At 40.2% G+C, this 23,947-nt stretch overlaps 1 protein-coding gene across 1 annotated transcript in view; it reads left to right on the top strand.

The window, feature by feature from the left end:
* SDK1 (sidekick cell adhesion molecule 1) overlaps positions 1-23,947 on the top strand; it is a gene marked incomplete at its 5' end in the record, with an annotated part of 363,636 nt that overhangs the window by 187,623 nt on the left and 152,066 nt on the right. The window lies entirely within an intron of this gene.

Genomic DNA, 23,947 nt, shown 5'->3' on the forward strand with positions numbered 1-23,947 from the left:
ACCTCGCCACTGTCATTTGTGGAAATCCTGATTACAAATTTCTCCACGAAGCCCTCGCTGTGAACATTCATAGATTAAACTAGACAGCTCCTTTTCGAGTTTTACTCCGTCTCGGCTGTGTTTGCTCCTGGGGCCATCTACAGCGCATTTTCTGGGATTTAGAGAAAGAGTGAAAAATTACAGTGCGTGTAGCGCCATAGGAATGTTATTCAAGATACTGATTTTTGTGAAAAAGGAGAGAGGATGGATTGAACGCCAATCTAGTTATAATTGTAACCATAATATTTTTCAGACTAAAGGCTATTGATTGTGTCCTTGAACTAGTGGTGATTGTTTTTACGAAGCTTTATGTTAACCATTAAAACTATTTTAATATTTCTCGGTCTAATTAGATTCTTCTATAGATGGCAATTAAGCACAAGGGTTGCAGTCAGTTATATTGATGTTAGATCGAAGTCTTGCAGCCGTGCTAAAGTTAAATGCTGTCAGCAGCGCTAATCTAAACATTATGTACGTTATTTATCGCGTGCTTTGTGTATCACTTGTAATCCAGAATGGCCCCAATTATGCTACAAGATTATACGTAGGGAATATTTTACCTTCTGTTCTGTACTTTCGTAATTTTATTTTTCTTCATCTGTTTCACAAGAAAATTCATGAAAGTTTGAGAGGTGAAATGAAAAAGGATTCTGCATCTCACTGGACTTTAAACAAGCTGCATAATATGTGCTGATTCAACATTAATACTAGAGCAAGTAATCTCATGTGAAATACACTTAAAATCTCATGTGAAATACACTTAAAACTCTATCATGAGGTTCAGTTTTCTGGTCAATCTCAGATTGTACATCCTGGATCCCAAAATATCATCCAGGGCATGGACTCAGTACTCATGCTGAAAAATATCTGTATCTCTTAGTTTACTTGTCCTATAGTTCTGCTGGATTTTCTACAGGTCAGTTAGATGGACACCAGTGAGATTTATTACATCTTTGCCATTAGTGTTAAAAGGTTTTATTTAAATCAAGGGTTTCGGGAAGATCTTCTTTTGTGCTGTCATCCAAATCCTGTGAAATAACTTAAAACTATTCTAAAGAGCTGAACTATGGCTTTTTTACATCTGTGACTGCTATCATAAATTATGTACCAAACTAGTCTGCAAATATAAAAACTTCAATTATTTTTTGGTTAAAGTCAAAATAACATAATGTTTTAGGGTATTTATGGAAGCGTTAAGCTAGGAAAGAAACGTTAGGCGTTTGTGAACAGGTTGAAAGGGCGACCTGAGTTGGTCCTGGGAGTGAGAAGCAGATTCGGTCCTTCCAGGGGGCGTTAATTAAAAGTTGTGGCTTGAGCTGGGTGCTGAGAACAGAAACGTGTAAGACTTGTGAGCACCACAGGCAGGAAATCTCATCCCCACTTATCTGCTGGCAGCTCTGAGAGCACCAAGTGACAGCCGTCGGTCGGTAACAATGGTGAGAGGAGCGTGTTGGTTTATACTTCTGTGAAACCACAAAAAGAATGGTGGTTTAATTGCAAAAACACTCTGCTCAACCTGTATCTTAAATGTTGATAGCTGAACATTAAAGAGCCGTTTTTGAGCAAGGACATGTTTTACTATGTTCATAGTGACCTTTCTAAATTAACTTTCACCTAAATAGCGTAGGGATTTTAAAAAAGCTATTTGTTACTCAAAACACATCTCTGTTCAGCATAATGAGAGTTCAGCTATCTCACTGTGTTTATTTGTCAATTGTATCGAGCTGTGCACCTTTGCATGCTTGATAATGAAAATGCTGATTCTTCTTATATTCTGAGATGTAATTATACTTTTTCTTATTCCCTCATATGTACTTGTAGTAACAGGTAGGGGTTAGTCCTGTTCTTTTAGTTAGAGATACCCCTCAGACGTACACCCTGAATTATGTGTATTGCAGGTAAAACGTCTCTGAAAGCAAAATAAGATAAAAGACTGGTAAATACGGATATTTTAGATGGATGAAAAGCTCTCCAAGAATACAGTTAATTTTTCCTAGAAGCAGGAGCACCATTCATGTTTGTGTTGTGGGAGATGCAGGCGCGCTGTGTGCTGTGCTGCATCAGCAGGTTCCGTGGAGGGCACAGCACTTTGTGTTCTGCAAACAATGTGCAGAATTGCAGGATTAGTTTTTCTTCTGTTTTAAAAGGCAAACCAAAAATAGACCATCGTGCCCGGTTGTTGCTTCGCTCCTCACGAATAGCATTTCGTAGCCACCTCTTATTAAATAATTGTTTTTCAGACAGAGTTGCAGACACCCAAATTGTTCTCTGCCTACAAAGGTGTTCTCTGTTTTCTAGTGAAGTGACTTTGCTAGTAATCTGTTGGTGTGTTATAAAGCCAGTCAGCATCATTAAAACACAAGGCTATAGTAATGAAAACTTCTGATGCCTTAATTTCTTCACAGCATTGATTTCTATTTTGCATAATGAAAGTATTTCCGGAAGTTTCTCTGTCACTCCAGCCATGGTTCACTGTGGGTGCTTTGTTTTGTTGGTTGGTTGTTTTTGCACCCATTTCAAAGTCGTGGTCCTGTTTCTCGGCTCTTTACAAGGGCTTTGGGTTTTGTACCTTTTTTCTCTTAATCTTTTTGGTCCTCTTGGTTTTCTGCATACCCAAATACTGAAGTAATGAAGGGGAATTTTGTAAACCTCTTTGTATCTTAAGTACACAGTTTATCCAAGATATTTAATAGTTTTATATAAAAGTTGATAGCACATAGGCTCATTTAACCTGATGTTTTTGCTTTCTGCTATTGGTTCTTAACACCAGCTCAGATAACAAAAGGAGCGGTAATCTCTTTTGATGCTTTAGTCCATATCTTCCTTGAAATCTTGACCACTTCTGCTGCTTTGACACCTTCCCTGCTTGATTTCTTATCAATCTAATCACTCCTTCAGAGAGCTCCCACCCTAGCCCAAGAAGAAACCTGACATGGGGTTATCTTTTTGCCCTTCCTCTTAATCTCCTTGATATCTATCCAGTGTTTGGCAACCACTTTTGCAGGCTGATTTATCTGGCTGCGGCAGTTGCTGCAGATCCCACCACACCTCTTCCTCTCATTCTTTCCCGATTCCCCAGCGAATGTAAACACGCTGCTTGTCCCCAAATGTGTCATTTCCTAGAAATTCTGTACTCTCTCATCTTTCTAGATCCCTCATATTTACGTTGTATCTATTATTTACAAACGCCTCATACTTTTAATACTCCTGTAATACAGCCTTTCCAATATATCTAAAACTCTTGTCCAAGCTCTCAACAACTCATGTTTCAATTACTACAATGCCTTTCTTTTTAAACTTCTCTGGTCTAAAGACTTCAGGACGATGCTCTTGGCTATTGCTTTGATGGTTTTACACTCATGTCTTGCATCCCACAGTTTATCTCCCTTTTCCCCACTTTTGAGGTGGTTCATGACTTTCCCATCCCGGGGGTTAGCAAGGCGAGCTCAGCTCCTGGCTCCAGGCCAACAATTGCCAGCCTGTTACCTTCTTGCTCTATTTTCAGAACCCCACTTGTACTAATTTCTATGCTGCTCCTGATTTATACTGAAGAAGAAAATCCTAATCCTGGGAATCTGCCTCCTTAATAGTACAAAATGCCTTCTGGAAGTGCTGCTGTGCTGGGATGCCTACGAGAAGCTTTGAGCATGATCCAGCAAGTTAATATGCTGTCAAATAGAGTTGAGTAATTTCCTTCTGCTTTCTTGTTTGGCTGCACTGTCTTCGGGAGGGGGATTTCTGTCGTACTCTTGCACTGCAAGATCTTTGAGACAGTGACAGTCTGTTTCATTTCATTTGATGAACTGCTCCTCGATGAGGTTTGTGTCCTTAACAAGGCTCTGTTCCAGTCTGAGTCTGTTCTGTGTCTTGAGCTGGAATTTCCATTGTTTGGGGAGCACAACTGAGAAAATGTCTCACATACATGCAGCAGTTCTCTCTCAAATCCATAAATCATGTATTTGCTCTGTCTCTGCTAATCCCACCAATACAATTTCCTTGTTATTTTAAGCTTGTAATTTACATGAAGCTTAATTTATCTTTGCATTCTCACGTTCCTAAATCCTTTCTTTCCCCTTTTAATCTAGTGTCCAGGGAAGACGAGCTGTGCTACTTAATGCGTTGAATTTTGTTCATCTACATATACATCTGTTTCTTGGTGTTGTGTAGATTCTAGTGCCTATGTTTTTTTCAAAGATTTCCCACATTTACTTTCTCAGTGTTTTCTGGTGTTTTATCCAACGGAATGTTATGTAAAAAATATGACTCGGATAGTTTGGATACGGGAGTAAAGAGAAAGTATGAGGCTATGAGAGACTGCAAACAGAACTTTGCCAATTTAGCTGTATTTTTACAGTTCTATAACTCAAGAAATGCTTTGGATCTCAAAACTGAAAGGTTTTGAATAGCTCCATAAGAGCATCTAATTGCTTCAGCTATTTATAAAAGAGAGAAATAGTAAAACATAGGAGTTCAAAAGCTAGCTATTGCACATGCCCAACAATCTTTTTCAACAATAATTTCATAATGATTTTTAGCTTGAGGACTTTGTGCTGTGCGTTTGTAGCAGCCAAATTGACACGATGGAGTGTAATAGCTCCAAAGCAGCTATTACAGTCTGTTGGGTAATTAAAAGCTAAATGGAACATTGAGAAATGATCCGTACAGTTGGATTGGCTAATTTCTTCACTTTTGTAGATTTAAGTCGCTTAAGATGATGTTATCATTTTTTTTAAAGTGGGTTTATATTGTTTAAACCACCATGAAACCCAATTCAGCCTCAGTGTGATGTTAAGGAAGACGTCAAGCTTTCTTGGTTTTGTGGCTATTCTATATACTATTTTCAGCTCATGAAATACTTTCACACTTTTGTTGTCCACGGAGCTCCCACTGGAGAGGATATTTTATCTGGAAATTCCTGAGAAATGTGACACAGCTTGTTTGCCATTACTGGCACCACAGGGGCCCAGCGAGGATAATAGACTTGCCTTTGGTGGGATGTACCTGCGGACACAGCGCGGACGTTAAGGACTCGTCCCCACGCTGAGCTTTGCAGAGTCAATGGGACGCCCTCAGTGCCACCGGCTTCTGTTGAGCTCGATCTGGCTCCAGGCAGCACTAAGTGGTGAGATCGTAGAGATGTCCCCGTAGATATTGAAGCATTTATTTTGGTATCAGATTTCTCAATCTGAAGCCGTATGAAAATACGCAGTAATCTGATCTGACCTTCTGTATGTAACAGGTCATTATATTTCACTGAGATACGCTGTATTGAGTGCAACACCAAAGTCCTTCAGTCATTGAGTGATTAATTGGGAATGTTTCATAGGGATAGCACAACAGATACCAGAGTGCATTTTTGAAAATTTATCTTTTAGTTGGGAATTGGAAATGCACTTCCAAGATTTCCTTTCCTATCCTAGACACTAAAATAACAACTACGTTAAACATTGTGTTAGCGCAGGGGTGGCCAGATGTGGTTGACAACTTGGTCGTCAGGTCTGCATTGGTCATCTTTGGAGGTTTATAATCCAAATATTCAAAGAAGTATCCTAAGAGAAAGGATTTTGCTGAGATGAGGATGGCTTGGTTTTGAGACTTTTAAGTCTCCAACGTGAGAATGCCTTTACATTGTAACTTATTTTCTGAATGAAGGCACCCCAAAGTATCAGAAAATACTTGATGTATATTAAATCTTCATTCTGTTTCAACCTAAATCTTAACTTCTGTAGAATTTTTTCTTTGAGATCTTGCCTAGAGTTGCTTTCTTTTAATTATTTGCTTTACTTCTCCTAACTAAGCAGTTCTTGCTGGCTGTTGTCAGTTTGTTTTGTGGACCTGTCCATCTTTACTCTACCTGGTTCAGGGCCACATCATTTCTTTTTTATTGATTCTATGCTCTCCTGAGACACGCTCACCCTTGGAATTCAGCAGCAAATATTCTGCAGTTCCATCAGACTTTCTACAGAACAAGCTGTTTCTGTTTTATTGGTCTTTATTAAGCTATGTATTTTTGCTGATCCATCGGTTGGACACTTCAAGTGGACTTCACGGCGATGCTGCCGGAACTGGACTTGACAGCTGTTTTCCAACCCGTGTAGAGTTAGCTTGGTTTTACTATCATTTCAGACAGCTATTGTAGCAAAAATTATGCTGCAACACAGGCGACTGGTTAGACAATCCGTATTTCAGGATGTAACAACGTTAAGTGTTCATTCAAACTTGTTAAAACTCTCTTTGACTGTAACCACATTTAAAAATGGTTTCGGCTGCAGTTACAAGCCCCGGTGGGAACGGGGCTTTGCTGCATCTCTCCTTCAGGACAGCACGCACTACCTGCTTCCCGAGCTCTCGCTAGCCTACACAATAAATGGTGAATTAATCTCCTGTGACTGAGAGAAACTTATGGTACACGAAATTTAGAATGCTGTCCAGACCCTTTCAAAGGCACTTCCATCTCTTTCAGACCTCAGGCTCCAGAAAATTGAACCGAAAGAATATATGTTGTACCTCTGACAGAACTCCTGTTGTTAACTATTTCTCATCCTTTAATTTCTTGGAGTCGATAACCTGGTGCTGGTGCAGTCCAGTGTGTTGTTGAGAATCCGGCCCTGAGGAACGCTGCACCCGAGCTGCCGAGACCGTCACCAGCCTGCCTGTCACTTGGCACACATCTGCTTCAGCCAAGGCTAAATCCCTCCATCCGCATTATTTCCCCTTCCCGAACCAGAGTCCTTGACAAAGCTTTTTCTTTACTCAGGGAAGGACAATCTCACCAATAAGTAACCTGCTTGTCTAATTCTTCAGTCTTACTAATTGCTAAAGTTGTAATTTTCAATCTGACTGGTGGTATCAGAAGGCCAACTGCATGCTGTTAGGTGGGTCAGGACCTGCAAATTCCAGCATCTTAATTTGACCTTTGGCGATTGACTCTGTGCAGTTTTATTCCCCATCTTTTCTCCTTAATTGCACTTGCAGCTGTGTGGCTAGCTGCTGTTACAGGAACTGAATTAGAAAAATGGAAGAAGTTATTCCATGGAGCTTCAGCTCTAGAAGTAGCTATTTAACTCTGTGATTTTGTTAGCCATACGTGAAACCTGTGCCTCTGATGTCTCTCCCATCATGTGTACTTATAATGCTGAGAAAGAAAACTCTCAAAATGATGATAAAGGGAAAGCTTCAGAATTGTGATAATTTTGACACATCATTACTATGATTGACATGATAAATAAGTCAGGTCATAAGAAATAATTCAGTTCTAAATCCCCAATCACATAAGCTTGCTGAGAGGGAAAAAGGGTCTATTAAATTTTCTGTATAGATATTGCAGTCAGTGGTGCATAAACGATACATTCTATAGCAACCTGTTCATTGCTCAAGTTGTTATTGGCAGGCACTGTGGCATTTCCACAGTCATTAAAAGAAGCTATCACTATTAATCTCCAGTCTCAAAGCGGACAGGTTTAACCTGAAGCTGATCATCAAATAACGGTAATATATATTTGTGCTTTGTTGAACGTGCCCTTTCATCTTTGGATGCCTTTTCTGGAATGTTATGAGAAGGGCTGAGGATTCTAGCCTTCATTATAGAAGTTAGTAAGTTAATAACGTGTCTGTTAAAAAGACTTTTCCTTCCCAAGCAGGGGTATGCATGAAGGGGGGGGTGGTACTTTTAGGAAACTCGGCAGCTCATTCTGTGCATCCCCAGTATTCAGGGTATTGCTTACTCTCTGGTTTACTTAATCCTTGGTCGAGTAAGAAAAACCCACCCTAAAGCAGTCCAGCTGTGTACAGATGTATAGATGTATGTGTTCAGTGACACAGCTCAGTAGGAACTCTGCCAGGGAGCAGGGGAATAACTCGGTGGTCAGAAGAACATCTGGAGAGCATCTAGATCAGATTTATGTTAATATTCCTCCATAAGAAGGAATAGGTTTTTGATGGATAATGAATCAAGCTGTCAAAGATATGGCAAAGAGTAATGTGCTAACTAGTAATGTATTTAATGTGTCCCTTTTCTTTCTGGGGGCCTAGTGAACTTAATCCCACCTTGCAGATCCATCTGGAGGTACGAGACCCCTGGGAAAGGGTAACCATATGGATGAATTCATCAAGATGCTTCCGTAGTAGTCCTTGAAAGAACAGAAAGAACCAAAACATTTTGATTCACCTTCTCTTTTGCTTCCACTTCCTCAAGGAAAAATGTATTTTCCTCTGGGAAATATAGGAATCTGTCACCACAGACAAATGGGAAACTGTGATTCGTAAAGGTTACAGAGAGAAAATTCAATTTATTTTTCATTCTTTCTAAAGGGAAAGTCATATCCCTTCTCGAATATCCCTTAACATCCTCTCAGAAATGGGATGACATCTGTCGTTTAAGCTCTCTAAGTACTCTTGTCCCAGTTCCAACTTTTGGTTGTGGTAATCAAGTGATTAGGGAGAAACAAACTCATCCTAAGTTATGTCTTCGGAAACCGTTATTATGTCCAAATAAAAAGAATTGAATTCCTACCCAGGAGACTTCCCTGATATAAATTTTCTTTGAAGCATCCCCTGTCACTATACGTGTAGTTCACCAGAGATGCGCCGGTAGCCCTGTCCACCCAGCCTGCTATGTCCCGTGTGCTCATCCAGCTTGAGACAGCAATACACCCAAAAGATAAGCAAAGCAACAGCACTTTACCCAGCATCTCATGTCACCCTTTTGGTTTGTCGTCGGTCACAATGATGGACGTAGACTGGATAAAAAAATTAACTCTGTTCTCAGATCAGAGCCTTGTCTTGGGAGAAGACTGTATGGACAATCATTAAGCAAAGCCAAGAGGTTCCTGTTTTGGACCTGCAATTATGATGATACTTAAGTAGTAGAGGAGAAATTGGAATGCACTATAAAGATTAATTATGATTCTCTGTGCATTGATGGCTTCAAATAAGAGTACTTACCTAGCTTTTTTTGTCATTATTGTTGGAAAATAATGATTATAGTGATCATGTAATCTTCGTTTTTTACATGATGAGATGATGCTTGTGGTATTGTAGGGGTACTTGGGGTGATGAGTGGTGGAAGGATGTAATTAATTTACCACATAGAGAACTCTTTCTGTACCTCTCTTGGAGAGTTGAGATACTTTTTCTTTTGCAGGCCTGTTGGAGTACTTAGGTTCTAGAAAGACAATACAGGTTAGTAAGTGTAAGTCACTCAGCTGGCCCTTTTCACCCACCGTTTTGCATGTGGTGGCTGCTTCTTTACCATTTTTCATGTCTCTTGTTTCCTCTTTGTGTAGTTTTGTAAGTTGTGCTTATTTAAGAAGTGCAGCTGCACTTAGAAAGCAAAGCACATCTTCATTGGTATTGCAGTCCACTTAAGTGCATCTGCTCTCCCAGCCTTCAGTTTTGCAAACACAGGCAGGACCAGAGAAGAGCTGAATTATTTTCTGGCATTTATCATTTAATTAAAAACAATTAAAATTAACACTTTTGAGTCAGATCATTTTCTTTTTTGGCTTTCAGAAGAATGCTCTTTGAGGCAAGAGGTTTCACTTGGTTATCAAGAGTCAGGCTTAGGCTTTTTCAGGGGTCAGCTAGCTGGCCCTTGTTTGTATGTATTTGGTTTGATGCTGCTGTGTTTCCTTTCATCACCGGTACTTATTCTTTTGGAGTTTATAATCCACATGGTTACAGATAGGGTTACATCTGAGCAATAAGTTAAGGAGGTCCGAGGTTTTAAGAAATACATTAACCTGACTTGCTGCCACGTGAAAGGCTCAAATCCCGAGTGCTGACTGTCAGGGAGCAGCCAGGGCAAGCTGCTCCAAAAGGGACAGTCAGGAGCTGGAGGTGACAGCAAGGTCCTCCCTGACAAGGGACACAGTCCTACGCTTTCTGAAGAAGGAGTATGCCTGATGGACCAGACAAATCCATAGCGACAGGGCAGGTCTGACCTAAAGCCAAGTCATCAAGCACACCTAAGCATCGCTCAGCAAGGGCTGAAGTCCAGAGTTTAAATGCGGCTTCTGTGTCAATGGGTCTAGGCCCTGTTTGAGGATTCTCACACACGAGCTGTTTTCCCAGTAGCCTGATCCAAGGTTTTACAGCTACACCGGATCAGAGCTGACCTGGACCCAGACATGGACACCCAGGAGGGAGGAGACGCTGCAGAGGCTGCTGGACCCCGGGCACTGGCACTGGCCTTTCGGCAGCACTGGCCCATGTTCCACCTGGGGCTGAGACACCTGCAGCTCCTCTGTGGAAGTAAATAGCATTTGAGCATTTGAAACTGAGTGTATCTTTGTTCATAAGAGAACTAGGAAGGCAAAGAGACGCTGCTGGTTTGCAGCTGGGAAGGACTCGGTTAGGAGGCTCCTGCCCCGGGCTCCTCCACTGGTGACAGGACAGACCGTGATCCACGGGCTCGTTAACAGCACAATTACACACCAACCGAATGTTCTGCCGTGTTTAAGACTGGTTTTCATTTTGGCTTTTTTTATTTTTAAATATGTTTAATATATACATTTGATCTCTTTGAAAAAGTACAAAAGGCAGATACGGCAGAAAATTTCTTAGAGACTGAGGAGCAGGAAAGCAGATTTTTAACACTAGAATGGAACCTGCTGTTTGAATGGCCTTAACATACACTATGATCTAGGGTTTAGACGTTCATTTGTAGTGCTTGTAATAGCTAAAGCTCAGTTAAATTGGTGTGATGACATGTGCCAGTCTGCAGGCAGCTTGAAACAGTAAGTCTGAGAAACGCAAATTGCCTGTTTTATTCTCAAACTGGCATTGCTTATTGTAAAACCTACGAGAATACGATGTCTTTTTTCCTCTATCCTGTGTGCTGTTGACCAGCGATGCTGTGAATAACAGCCCAGTGTTGTCTGCACATTTGCAGTAGAATTTAATTTAGATTGCCATATCACATTAACAGATCTTCCAACTGAGAACTGACCTGCAAAGGGAGCGTGAGAAGGGGGGATGGCTTCAGGGCTTGCGAGATCCCCATGGATGCTATAGAGCATCTTCTTTTTCCAGCTGGAGATTGGAAAGAAAAGTTTCCCATCCTGTATTTGCCTATAGCCTAAAATGTTAAAAGGTTGTAATAAACAGGTCAGACTTACCTGCAGCAGCCTCATTGCAGTAATGTTTGTTGTCGCCTCATTTTTGCCACCCATAAAATGCAGATAATGGTTCCTGCATCTTCTGTAGAGGTCTCTGGTGTGCTGGTAGAAGCAGTTATTATTTTTCAAGAGCACTTTCTACTTCTTACGCTTTCCAGTGGTAATAAATTGTACTTTTTAATGGTAGGAGTAAAGGTTTTGTGCAGAATTAAATCAAATTATTTAAATGCTCCTCTTTCCCTCTTTGCTGAGTTTTACATTTTAGGCATTCGCATGTGTAGAAAGGCATTGGAAACAACAGAAAAAAAATGTAGCATTTAAAACTTTTTGTTTGAAAGCATTTTTAGTGGTGTTAGTTCTCCTGTTTAAGATAAGAAAAAGATTTGATTGCAAGATGCTATTTTTTTACACTTAAAAGCCCACGTTTCCAGAGCTTTGGGTAAACATTGAAATTGAATCTTGTCAATATTACCATTTAGATTATTTTAAAAAAAAAGAAAAAGGCCACACAAAACAATCCCAAAACCCATAACTTGCCACAAATCAAGAAAAAACCCACCTTAAATTTGTGCACTGTTGCTTGTTGGATTGAGGCTTAGTGGTAAGTAATGAAAGCATAAACCCAAGGCAATTTCCATGTTGTATGCAATAAATTGCTTTATTAAACTTATCAAATCCTTAGTAGACACGTTTAGAGTCCCTGTTGTATGTGAAGAGCACAGGGCGGCTGTTTATAGAGCCCCAGAACACCGCGGGTTCTGTAGTCTGGAGTGGTACTGGTACCAGTACCTGCTCTGCCCGCTCTGCACTGGGAAGCGCCGTCTTGCCTCTGTCCCCTTCCAAGTATCGAGTTCTGGGCTGCAGAGTATGAAGAGCTCTGTTTGTGAGTTATGGTGGGCTCTGTGACAAAGCTGCATTGAAGCATTTTGCTGAAAAAACAGGTAATCCTTGGCTTTTTCAAAAGCGCTAAGTGAAAATGCATTGATTTTTATTTTCTTTCAACAACTTCAATAGCTCAAGATTATGACTTTTTTTAAGAGTGATAATGTCAAGAATGCTTCAGTTGTACTTTTATTTCTATATATCACCGGGATTTGTTTTTTTCAGGGTTTTTTTGGGTTGGTTTGTTCGTTTGGGGTCACAGGCTGCGGGGGTGGTAAGAGGGACAGATTATGATTTATTTTGAAAAGCTGTTTATATTTCTGAGTTTTCGCCGAGATTTTGTGGTTCAGCACGTAACACATTTTATTGTCTTAAATTTGGTGTGTGTTGTAAAATTCTTGGGCTCCTGAGTAGCCAAATGGTCTGGCACACCTGAGTCTCTTATTTATAATTACTCTTGAAAGAGATTGTATGTGTATGAGAGAAACCAAGTGTCAGTGATTCATTGGCAAGTGGACCCGCAACACTTTCATACTGTTTTATTTGCTCTGACATTTGATAGTTGTGCACTAACGCAGCCCGTTACCATCTGCGTAGCAGAATCGTATTGTTAAGTGTTATTTTTGGGGCAAATGTGAATAAAATGGGTTGATTAAATGTAATGAGTGTTGCTGTGTTCTGCCTAATGACACATTGCCAATTAGCTTCAAACTCATAACCCAAGGATGTTTTGGAAAGTGACAACATGTTTCTAAACCTTGGGGTGAATTCATTTCTTGGGTAAAACAAAGTGAAATAGATGTCACTAGTATCTCAAAAATACATAAATTTGTGTCTTAGACAATGATACATTTCCTAATGTATAATTTTCTCATTTTACCTTTCATTTATTCCCCCTAATTTTCCTTATTAACTGTAATTCTGTTGTGACATCCTCGTGTCATATTATGACAGCAGAGATTTCAAATACGAAGCCGCACGTAATGCAAAGTTTTGCAGGAGCTGGGAGACAAGAGCACGCAGTGGAAATCAACTTGTTTCTCCCTATCGAAGCAACGAGTCCTCGCAATAGGCAGGAGAGGCTGGTTACCCTCCGTACAGCTGCAAACAGCCACCCAGCCCTTTTCCGAGGGGGAAGAAGTCAATGCAAGATGGGAGAGACATGGTGCTCTTCAACTCCTCTCTTATCTGGGAGCAGCAGATAGGAAATCATAAGTACACGAACGCAAACAGCATTTGTACTGGCCAAGTAAGGTACCACTAACAATTTATTTTTAACAATGCTGACACTACCCATACTGCAGAAATCCCAACAAAGAGCCTTGAGTAATAACTTCCCCTTAGATTTCTTTTTACAGTACTCGCAGCATTCTGCGAACATGCATTTATGTCCTGTGTATAAATAGGCAGATACAAAGACCTAGTCCATCTTCCAGAGAAGAGAGACGCTGGTTTATTCTCACTTCAGAAAATTAAATGCTTATCCATCTGTGGAATTATTTTTGAATGAATAAGTTTGTAGACTTTCTTTAGCTGGGTTATTGTTTGCTCTTTTGGAACATTCTTTACTTTCACAGTTGTTTTGTTGTTGCTACAGAAGAAATACAGCAATGTGTATTTTTCTCCCTGCTGAGGTCTGAGGCAACCTTATATTATAAAATAATCAAAGATTGATAATCACAAAGGCTGCAAAGGGAAAGCCTCACTTTATTTAGAAGAACATCTGTGCTATAAAGAGGAAGAAAAATTCTTTCTTTTGATAGAAAAATATTTCTTTGGATTCTGTATGACTGATTGTGCCCTGCTTTTTTATTTTACTCTAGTCTAAATATATAAATGAAATTTTATTTGCTTCTGAATCTCCGTGACCTGAACAACTCTACTTTTATTAAGGATTTTATCTCTGTATTGGAGACATGGGGAAAAGTAGCAGTATATGGTCAGGGGGATGGAGAACTTTAGACCATATGGAATGGACCTGAGGCCCCTGATAACCTATTTCTGCAATCATTATTTTGACAAGTCATTCCATATGTTTGGTCGAGTTGGAAGAATGCTGTGGGGTATCTTGTTGTTCAGATCTGCTCTCTTTATGTAAAGACTTGGAAATAGCAGACCTTTGGGAGCAAGGTAGCAATCTGGATCCCAAAACATGTTTTCTCATATATATATATATAAATAGAATGGAGCAGGAGTTCACCTTGAGCTTAAAAAGCTGCTCAGTGAGCGCATCTTGGTTGGAATAGCAGTTCAGCAACAAAGAACAAAACTGCCTGTTTAGTTCAATGTAATAAATACTTGTAGAAGTGCTCTCCTTTAAGCCATCGTAAATTGTTCTGTGCCTGTAGCGTCTGGGATCCGAGGGCAGGTTTTTAAATGGGTTGATTTTTTTGTTTGGTTTTGTTTCCTTTCCTTTTAAAGTTCAAATGATCTTTAAATGTAGCGAATTTTAATCCCTGTTCTTAGAGTGGATTTTGCGGTGAAAGCTTTGATCAACACCTTGCTTATCCACTTACTGCAAAAATGTGCTTGCGTGGCTTTAACCGAGGGTCTCCTGGGTACACTTTTCAGATAGCAATGGCTGGTTTGGTGGCCTGCGCACATTTGCTGGCACCACACGACTGTGACACAGAACCCCTTCCATTCGTTGGGAGGGACAGATCAACCGTGCAACAGTTTTAGATTTGTCTTTTGCTTATTCTTAGCAAGGGCGGGTTTACATTCTTTAATCTTTCGGGAAGACCACAGATTTGATATCCACAGTTGATATCCAGGCCTAAGGAAGTATCAAAGATCCAATATTTATTATTTTCATACGCCTGCCAGGTTTCTAATACCATTCTCCCGAATATAAATTGATGCTGAAAAACTTCAGCTGTTTAAAACTTGGAGCCTAACTGAAATTTAGTATTAATTTTACCTTTATCGGCACTATTTGTCAAGTGCTCAGTATATACGTGCAAGCGTCTGCTTCCGCCACAACGTCAGGTTCATTTAGAGAGATGCGAGAAATAAACAGATCTTAGAAACTCATGTATGATCAGTTGTACAGATTCGTTTTGTGCTCTACAGAACATAATCTTAAATCTGTGAAAATAGTGCTTCAATAATTGTCATAAAATAAATTCTTCAAGGCATTTCTCAAGCAATTTCCCCCCAGAGTCACTGGAGATGCTTTGCTTTATTAAAATCTGGTGAAGGATTGATGAGAATGTCTTGTCTTTTCTCTTATTTTTGGCACCACCCTTTCATATCTAAGTAGAAAAGTGTTTAAACTTGCTACAAGTAGGATAAGCAAATAGATTGTCAATTGTGTTATTTTATATGTGCCAAAGTAAGGAGTTAAGAAATGCATTTATATAAAAAAAAAATGAAGCCACATATGAATATACATTTGAAAATAGAGGGAAACATTTTATTGTTTCCCATTTGTCTTTCTTTCCTGCTGTTTGACTGTAAACCAGAATCTGCTGGTGAGAATTGCAGCACGTGAAATAACAGCAGTTCTCTGACTGTCGTAGCACATCCTGGCTCAGCTTTCCTCCTTCGTTTCTTCTCTCAGCTCTCGTCTCACCAATGAATTTTGCATTTCTGGACGTTATGATGAACTGACAATTCTAGGTTATTTAACACCCAGTTATCGACGTCTGGTTTATTACCTTAATTTACCCTTATCAAGAAAGCAAGCAGTAAATGTCCAGATATGTGAAGTACCAAGGCTGCAAGGTGTTGAAAGTTCATTTTTGCCCTGAGGAGAAAGCGACTCATGGTGTTTGCTGCAGAAACCCCTGCAACCACTGCCACGTCCCTCACACCTACTTCATCCTCCTCAATGCAGGCCTGTGTTATATTGTGTCCAGTGGTGGCCCCTCAGCTCCAGCAGGACAGGGAACTGCTGGAGAGAGTCCAGCGCAGCCACCAAGATGCTGCAGGGAGTGGAGCATCTCCCGTGTGAGGAAAGGCTGAGGGAGCTGGGGCTCTGGAGCTGGACAAGAGGAGGCTGAGGGGGGACTCATTCCTGGGGATCAATATGGAAAGGGGCAGTGTCAGGAGGATGGAGCCAGGCTCTGCTGGTGACAACCAGGGACAGGACAAGGGGCAATGGGTGCAAACTGGAACACAGGAGGTTCCACTTAAATTTGAGAAGAAACTTCTTGATGGTGAGGGTGTCAGAGCCTGGCCCAGGCTGCCCAGGGGGGTTGTGGAGTCTCCTTCTCTGCAGACATTCCAACCCGCCTGGACACCTTCCTGTGTAACCTCATCTGGGTGTTCCTGCTCCATGGGGGGATTGCACTGGATGAGCTTTCCAGGGCCCTTCAACCCCTGACATTCTGGGATTCTGTGATTCTGTTTATATTGAAAAGGATGCTTTACAGAACGGGCATTGTAAAAATACACAACCTCTTCAAAATCATTTCTCCTGATGAGTTATTTTAAAATCCTTTTAAATGTAGGCAGGTTTGGGATTCTACTGCTAAAAACACAGAAGTTGTGGACGCCGGCTGCAGTGGGCGGCTGTACCTGTTGCCTCTCGCATCACTTTGAAGATGACTCTGAGGCTAATGGATTCCACCGGTAGACCATGGATACTTTTTTTCCCCCCTTTTAACTGCTGTTGAATAAGATTACACACTCTATCCACTTATATAGCCAATATTAAAGCTATCTGGTGAATTGAAAAGCCACCTGAGTGTTCTTTAGCTCGAATAGCTTGAGGCAATATATTTTTTCATGTTAAAAGCTCTAATGATGTGCTGGATGATAAGTTTCTAGGCAGAAAGAAACCCCTCGCTGTGCATGGGGGAAGGTCAGGGCAGTGACAGAGACTGAACTTCCAAATTGCTCTTTTTGCACGAGGAGTTGTGAGAAGGGGGTTTCGGAGCATCGGAGCAGAAATTAGGTCTGCGTTCGAATTCAGCTGCTGAGTCGTCACAGGGAGCTGTGTAACTAAGCAGCGGCTTGATTTCCTTAAAACTACAAGGAACAGCACTAGACTTGTATTTCTGAAGGAGTCCTAAAATACAAAGTGAGTTTGTAGACCTCGGATAGCGGAAAAGTGGGTTTTGTGGAAGGCTCACCCTCAAATAGGGTCACCGGCACTGAATGTCCTGTAGAAAAAGGATAAAATGAGGAAAAAAGCTGCATCTCCCATTCCTGTCCCAGTCTACAGAATAGACTATTTCACCATAAAGTGGCCGTGGTCCCTCTCCTTGGGCACGACTGTATTTATTGTTTACAGAAATACATTTTCAGTTTGTAAACCAATATGTGTAGGCCCTTGTCTCTCATTGTGCCTAGGAGGAGACCCTAAAAATTCTCAACAAGGTTTTAGGAAGTTCTCAACCTGTCTTTTAGGCTCTGTTTTATCTAATAAAATAGCTAAAGCTCCTCTGCTGTAGTATGTACGCACGAAAGGGTGTAAGTCATCTTCTGGATAGGGTTGAGCTCTCCATTAATCTTTCCCTAGGGCTAAAACGAACAGTTCTTGCAGTCGTGCAATGTCCTTACAAAGGGGAAAAAAAGCTGTTACAAATGTGGCTGTTATTTGTTTAAACATTTGGAATCATTTAGGGTGTGATACTAGCATTTTTTTTTACCCTTGCTCCAGTTCTTTTGTTTGTATCTATTTCTTGTCAGACAAAAGTTTGGATTGTTTAGCTAAGTAAAATTAAGACTGTGAAGGAGTATGATTGTTTACTATACTTTAGGAAGTAAACACCAGCAATTTAAGCTGAAGGACAACTTTGGCAGAACAACAAATGGGGTATGTTGGCCATGAATATATTTAAGCTGGAAATTAGGAGTGTTTTCAACAGGTTGAACAACAAAGCACTGGGAAACTTTTCAACCACAAAGGTGGCATTAACAAAACTCAGTCTATTTTCTGCAGACCCCAGTGCGTTCAGCAATGGGGTTATGTGATGGGTATCAGAGGGACGGGGCCTGGGCAGACTATAGTTCTGTAGGCTATAGTTCTAGGCCTCTGCCCCATACACAGTTGGCTGCAAGCCCCATACACATACAATATCTTCTTGCCAAGGTTTTGCATACAGAATATATTTTTTTCTGTTTTCTCCTTTAAGGTTCTGTTTCTGTAATGTTATAGATCTGCTTAAATTAGCAATGTATTTTCACTCTCTTCAAAGCAACCAGCAAGTACCTGAAGTGAAGTGCATTTTGAAAAGCTTGACTGGGTGAATCACACATTCTGTAGGTTAATTTCTTTGGGTAACTTGTTTTTTTTTGAAGTTAAGTGCATCAAAAGTACTGTTGTAACATATATGGTGTATCACACGGTCCCAGAAGAATGGATAGAAAAGGAAGGAGTGCATGTTTTCAGGCTTTATGACATGGAGGATTAAGCCAAGACTAATTTATGCCAGACTTCCTCAACAGTTGTAGGTGAAATCCTTTGTAATTGCTCCCCTTTGCCATATCCCCGCTCATACACTGGCTGTTTAATTTGTGATCTACTTGCTGTATTTTGTTTGGTTTTTATTCTTTTATTCACGTTTTTAGGTTTTGTTTACTTTACTTGCAGTGGAAATGAATCGTGTGTTTGATCTGTTGCAGGCAAAGCCTGGTCACATTGACAAGACTATATTGAGTCAATAAATATAACTGACCTAGATCAGTCACTTGTGCTTGTATTGTGTTTTGTAAACCTTTTTCATATCTGGTGTTTTATTCATGTGTCATGATGTCTGACGTCTGGATCAAGACAAGGGCTGGATGTGTAAGAATCCCTTGCTGTGACTGATTCGAACAACTAGGCCATTTTCACTGTAAATTTGATCCACAAAGCTCAAATTTCATGTTGTGTCACCCATTTCCTTTTTTTTTTTGAGGCTAGAGTCTAGTTTCTGAAAGGTTTAAGATCAGAAATTATGTTAACATGTCCGTGTTTGAGGAGTCTTAAGATATCCTCAAGTACCGAAGAGTCATAATTCTTCATACACCCTCTCTGTACCATTAGATTGCTAATTATTTTATAAATACATACTTTTCACTCAAAAAACCACTCCATCTGGAGTTGTAATGTTATTCATAAAACTAAATGAACGTGACCAAGAATCCTCACAGGAAATCCTCTGTTGTTTCCCTTTACGTATAGAAATCTGAGCAGAGACCTGTGCTGTGCCCAGTACAGCACCGCAGCATCACATAGTTCCTTTCGCATTAAAATGATTCCAGTCGCTGCTAGAATAACAGTGAAAAAAAAAATGAAAGGGTAACTTTTATTATTTTAGCACTCTTTTCTAGTATAACCTGTTAATAATCACTCTAATAAGCAGGGAACAAATAGACGAGACATGTTTTAGAATAGAGTTTTATGATTGAGAAATACACTTTATTTTCATGATTTGCATAATGTGTCTCCCTGGAGCCCGCAGGTGGCTGTCGCTCTCTGTGAGGCTGCCGATCACGTTCCAGTTCCTGTTGTGCATCTTTTACTGCAAAGGGGAAGGGAAATGAAGCTCTTATTGATCAGGATCCAGTTCCTGTTGCGTATCCTGTATTGGCAAGGGAAAGGGGTGTTGATTCATGATGGGTTGATAGTCCAAACCATCTGCAGGTTGTACCTGGGAAAAATAAAACGTGTTCCATTAGATAGTTTATATTTGTAAAGCTGTGGGTGGGGATTTTTTGGGTGTTTTGGGTTTTTTCCCCTCGAGCAATCTTGAGATGCTGTGCGATTGTCATTTCTCCTCTCATCTTCCGTGTTACACAGGCACAAATTGCACATTCTTGATGTCGTAATGTTGAGCTATTTATATGTAATATTTTTCCTATTTCTGTTGGACTCTTATTGCCTATTCTGCTTTTTTCTAATATAGGTATCCTTAATTTGGTAAGATGAGGCTTTGCATGTACCCTGCAGAGTAATTGCGAAGGCATTTCTGCATACTGTGCAAGTCTGAAAGTCTGTAGGAAGTTTATGGCGAAGGTTTTCTAATCTTTTTCTCTCAGGATAACTTCTGAATGGTTTTGAAGTTCTGTTGAACTATTCCATTTCTCCATTAGTTGGGGTAGTGTACCGGTGATCTTTGCTGTTAAGTGTTTTTATTCCCGTAGATGAATTTCATAATATGAAGAAGTAAATCCATTTTTGGATACTGATTCCTGTGGGATTCCTTCCTCACTGAAAACAGGACACAGAGATGTAACCAGAGTAGTAATTATCACTGAGGGTAGGAATGAGCAGCGATCGACATCCCGTTCCGGGCTCCACTCCATACTAAGTAAGCACAGGTGATCTGGGGGATTGTTTTCGCAATCCTCCTGCTCATGGTCACCTCATCTGTATTAAGTGTCTTGGGAGGGTTGGAACCTATAAGCAAACCTCAAAAATAAGACTTCTGATTTTTCTCAAGTCTGAGCTCAAGCTCTTGCTTGTTTCCAAGAGATAGATACTTTCTCTCACCTTTTATTAAGGCTGGTTTGCACCATATCTCTCGGAGTTGAATTTGAGCATCCATTGAAGTAATACTCTTAATATTCTGCACGGCGAACACAGATATAGATAAACTTTGTATGCCATAATGTAAAATCCAGAACAGAACCTAATGTCATAGTCAAGCTGCAAATACTGATTGGGGCTGGTCCTAGTAGATAGTGGTACTAATTTAGACAGCGTCTAATGAGAAGGTTTAGAAGCAAAGAAGAGATGGGAAATACTGTGAGTGCTGTGACTAAAGAGATCCAATGTGAAGTAAAGCAGAGCATGCTCCTTTTTGGGAAAAACTCTCAATTTGGATTCTGTCCAGTCATGTATTAAGGCCCAGAATTGGATTAAGAGCACATCCCGTACGTATTCTCAGTGCCGTTCAGCCTTGTCTCTGCAGCTTCCACAGGTTCCCTGCAGCCTTATTATGTCTAATAGCGAGGAGTCCCTTGGCTGCAGTTCTGGGGTCGGTGTTTTTCCCTAATGTTGCTTCACTTACTTAGCGGAGAAGAGATGTTCAGAAAGGAGATAGAAAGGAAAGATCCTTTCTGTCTTAAAATATAGAATACAGTGGGAATGGTGGTCTTCTGTTAGCAGATCTGTCTCACTATAGCTGTGTTCTTGCATGCATTTGTATTGCTCTCCCAGCTCAGCGTTTTTAATAAATAATTCCTGCTAATGAGTGTGAAGAAAAGTGAAGCTCAAACATTAAAATAAAGGATAGATGTGAAACTGAGCAATTCTCAAATAATGTGGAACATCTATAGGGACCGTAGGATGGCGGGGAGGGGACGTGGCCAGTGACCAATGCAGAGAAGCTGCCCGAGCGAGGGGAGGCAGAGAAGGAAGAGGTGGTGAAAAGCCAGAAGGGACCAGCAGAGACCTGGGAAACTGAGGCAAGAAAAGGTCTGATGAAGTAAAAAAGGAACACTGAAGAGGAGGCAAAAAAATCAATTGTTTTCTACCAAGGGTTTTCAAAGGAAATGTCTGTTTACTAACACTGACATTCTGCATTGCCTTGTAATGCAGCAGCAGTCAAGTAAAATCATGTCAGCGTACTGCATTATGAGGTAGGAGAGGGATGAAGTGGCTTTATTGACAGGTAGGATAAAAACCTGGGAAAGTCTGGGTAGTTTTTCATTATCTGATTGTTCGGATATCTCTCTGCTTTCCACAGCCAGGCCGAAGCTTGATTTGCTGCATCACATCATCCAACTAAAATCACAGTGTTACTCCTTATCTACATTAGTAGGACCTTGGCTACTCTGATATTCCAGCCAGTGGGTTTCTTACAAAAGGATGAAGTTCTGAAAGGGTGGGATGGACACTCAGATCCCTGTTACAGCCCTATTGAGATTTTTACTTTAAAGAAAAACTAAATTCCTCCTTTGATCTTGTGAACAGCCACAAAAACAAAGCTGCAAACTGCCCCCTGCAAAAGGACCTGTGGAAATGTCCCTGTTGAGTTCTAGTTGGCAGGATCGGGGCCAATGTGAATTATGGCAAGTGGTTTATTTGTGCTGCAAAAGGAAAACGTAAACTGTCTTTGAATACGAAACAGGAATATGTGTGCTCTCTGGCTGCTGTTCAGATAATACTTTGAAATGTTGTTGTTCTCTATATATGCTTGTAGATGACCTTTGTAGGTATATTACTTAGAATCCGAGCCCTCTGAATCACATCTGTATCAGTTCACCCGCTCAAAATCTTTACCAACAACTGCTTTTGATAGGTTCATTTCAGGGATGGTACAAAATGAAAATAAGCACGTACTTTGTTTAGGTTCTTGTTACGGTAATAAAGTCATAGAAATGTTATGTTTCCCCAGCTGCAGGTGGAGTAACGTGCACTTTCATTTCCCCACATCCGCACACATTTCCCCACACATATGTGTGTATCTGCACAAAGAGCTGTTTGCATATGGTGAACTCCTGGAGGTCCCAACAAAGCTGGGCTCTCTTCTTCAGCTGGTTTTAGTGGGGCTGAGCCGTTCTTGAGGGGAACTGATAACCTGCACAAGTGGTTTTCTTCTTTTCCAGATGGAGATAAGAAATTATTATTGCCAAATTAGTAACTTGTTTGTTGATCTTTTAACATTTACCATTGCAAACCTTCATCTTGTGCAGAAGTAGCGGTGAACAGTAATGCTGAGATGACTTATTCTCATCTGTAACGAGCTACTAATCTGATTGCCACTTGTTTTCTATTTTTTCAATTACTATCTGGAAAATTCCTGCCATTAATATAATACCTAGAATACCACCATGGAAATATTCTTAGAAAGTAGATTTGCTACCTGGTAGCATCATATTTCCAGGAATGTTTTTGAGCAGAAATATAATCTAGTAAAAGGGGGGTTTTTTGAGATCCCACCGGAGTTGCATATATATGCTATGTCAGGTCAACAGAGCGTATCGATGGGAAGAAATAAGTATGTTGGTACAACTTCCTTAAGTACTGTTCTTGGATGTTTAAATTTATTCAGATGTGCGAGTGGTATTCCTAAAATGTTAAGATTATACCACATGCTCTCATCGCCATACGACGCTATTTGCCATCACTTATGGAAATGCCAAAAGGTGAACATTTTGTCATTCGATAACTCAGAAATCCACTAACCTTGTCAACCTTCTGAGTCCCGTTACCAAAACCTCTGTCTATCCAACAAGTGAGACCAAATGTCAGATGGCTTTTGGCATCCCAGGTATGAGAAAAGCAAAGAATCTTCTATCCGTTTTCTATTCTTTATGGAATTATCTTAAAAGAGAACATCGGGTTTAGTATCTTGAACTTGCCAGCGCATTCTGCTTGCTGGGCCTGGGTTACCCTCCTTTGCAGAAAACATTTGATGAACTGGCTTGCTCTTGCATCAGTTTAGTTTTATTTTCATTACTTTTCCCTATAATTCGTTTATTGGATTCTGTATCTTTAGAAAATTTTATTACTCTGTTATTCAAGCTAAAAAAATAGCTAATTTTTCTTTCCCAAATGAGTTGCTTGAAGCAAAGTACCTATGAATACATGGGTACTTTAATTCACTTACTAAATGTATACAGAGAAAATTTACAAGCAGCCTTTTTACCATTTTTTAAGTGTCTGCTGACTGTTGCATAAGCTAAATTATTTACAGTATGATGCCTCACAAAGAGCAGCAGATTTGGGTTATTTACTTTCCTGATAAGAAAAAGGGATTGAAGTTGCTGTGATATGCTGCTTTGTTAATTTTATATTTGTTCCCCAGTGTGTAAAATCTTTTTAAAGAACTAACACGAGTATTGGCAGACTCTTTTGAAATGGTGTGGAAGGGGTAAGATTAAACAAAACATGAAAAGGTCTTAAAAATATAAGTCAGCAAGTGTTTGATAAAAATAAAAGTGCTCAATAGTAGGAAACCTTTAGGATGCTTAATTTATTTGCTCTCTCTTTGAGAACGGCCCCTGCACTCCATCTGGGAGTAGTTCTT

The sequence above is a fragment of the Nesoenas mayeri genome (genome assembly GCF_963082525.1).
Source record: "Nesoenas mayeri genome assembly, chromosome: 15".
Taxonomy (NCBI): Eukaryota; Metazoa; Chordata; class Aves; order Columbiformes; family Columbidae; genus Nesoenas; species Nesoenas mayeri.